Source organism: Mastomys coucha, unplaced genomic scaffold, assembly GCF_008632895.1.
Source record: "Mastomys coucha isolate ucsf_1 unplaced genomic scaffold, UCSF_Mcou_1 pScaffold11, whole genome shotgun sequence".
Taxonomy (NCBI): Eukaryota; Metazoa; Chordata; class Mammalia; order Rodentia; family Muridae; genus Mastomys; species Mastomys coucha.
The window spans coordinates 29,100,744-29,102,590 of NW_022196893.1; positions in this window are offsets into that span (position 1 = coordinate 29,100,744).

Genomic DNA, 1,847 nt, shown 5'->3' on the forward strand with positions numbered 1-1,847 from the left:
ACTTGACCTTTAACCTCTGGCCTCCACGTCCATGCTTACACATTGTATGCACATCTGCACACACACACACACACATACACACACGCACACACACACACACACACGCGTGCGCGCGCACACACACACACACACACACACACACACACACACACACATGCACACACACCAGAAAGAAATCCGGGAGGATACGTAGACATGTGGATCCCAGACAAGGTATGGTTCGCATGGCAGCCAATTACAAATGCTGGGGCTCTAGATGCAGCAGGTCAGAGAACAAGGGCAGGAGCTGAGTGGGAGAGGAGAAAGGAGTTAGGAAAGAGAGCGAAAGAGAGCCCTGCGATTCACCTGAAGGTCATGAGGTTTGTCCTTGTGGCAGTGTGTGGAATGGGGTGAGCTCTTAGGAGCCAATGAAGAAGAGTTAGTCCTTTCAAGAGAGGGAGGAGCCTCCCATTCTCACTCTCACACCGCCTGCTCCCCTTCCCCATCTGCTAAGAGGCACAGCTACACGAAGCCCCTGTTGGTACCGGACACTAGGACTTCCAAGGCTGCAGAGCCACAATAGCGTTTGTTATAACACCTCAGGAATTTTGTTATAGCAACAGAAACAGGGTGTTCAAAAAGGGCCTGCTTTAGAGGCGGTGCCGCTGTGACATCTCTCACAATATTCCCTCCTTTACAAGTAGGTGAGAGGTCATGTCTGTGTTCCTGTTCTTCAGTAGGAGACGGTAGATCAGTGCTGGGAGGGAGACTGACACAAGGTGAGGCCCCATGGCTATACCACAGAGTACCAGGGAAGGAGGAAGAGGAGAGGAGATTCTGCTGTACCCCCCTTCCCACTGTGGCCAACTCTCCAGGAAGCACGTTTATCCTGCTCTAGGGCGGGGTGGGCCTTACAGGAAGTCCCTAAAAAAACTGGAGAAAACATTTCTAGTGGACTCCATGACCAAAAACAACATAGAAAGGGGGCAGAAAGACACAGGGTCCCAAACTCAGGAGGGGTGCCTTGCCTGTCTGCACCTGTCTGGGGCGGTCAATGTTACAGTGTCCTCTGCGCCCTCAGCCAGACTCAGCCCTCAGGACTGCACTCACAATTCCCCAGTGCCCTAACTTCTCTTCCTTGATGCCTTCTTTCCTGTTAGCTCCCTCCCTCCACACCAGGCTTCACTGTGCAAGAGTACCACCCTACAGGTGTGGGGACACACAGAGTGAACCATTAGAAGTGGCCCTCTCCCTCAAGCCCATTAGCCCTCTCAGAGGAGGGGACATCGTTACATAGAGTCTAACTTGGAGGTGGACAGGTTGGAACATACCTTACATCTACAGATAATGTGTGGCCTCTGAGCTGAAAGATCTCTTCTTGACACAGTTGGGCAGTGAAAGACACCTGTTTACATTTGCCCCCTGGGGTAACTGAGTCAAGATCAGCAGAGAGCCGCTTCCTCCGCCTGCTGCCCTGTGTGTAATATTGGCCTACCAGCAAGGCCTTTCCCTGTAATCCTCATCCGGTTGTGTCTGGACTGCACGCTCATGATGCTGAGGGTGAAGTGCTCTGTGTGTATCAGCCTTCCTCCCCTGACACTGTGAGATCAGTGTGGAAGCAACAAGTGTGGTGTTTCCACATGGCTCTGTGCCCTGGAGGCTCACGGGAAGGCTTATAGGCATTGACACCCACTTCTTTGGTCAGTACTCCAACACAACTTTCCCCCAGGAGGGATGACAACCTTCAAGGTTATCCTGCAACCTGGGAAGACCAAGTTAGCAATTGGTGGCTGACAGCTTAAAACAAGATGCATTGTTAAAACTGGGAAGATCCTTAGTGGGGAAGAGAGACTTGCAAGGTTTTTTTT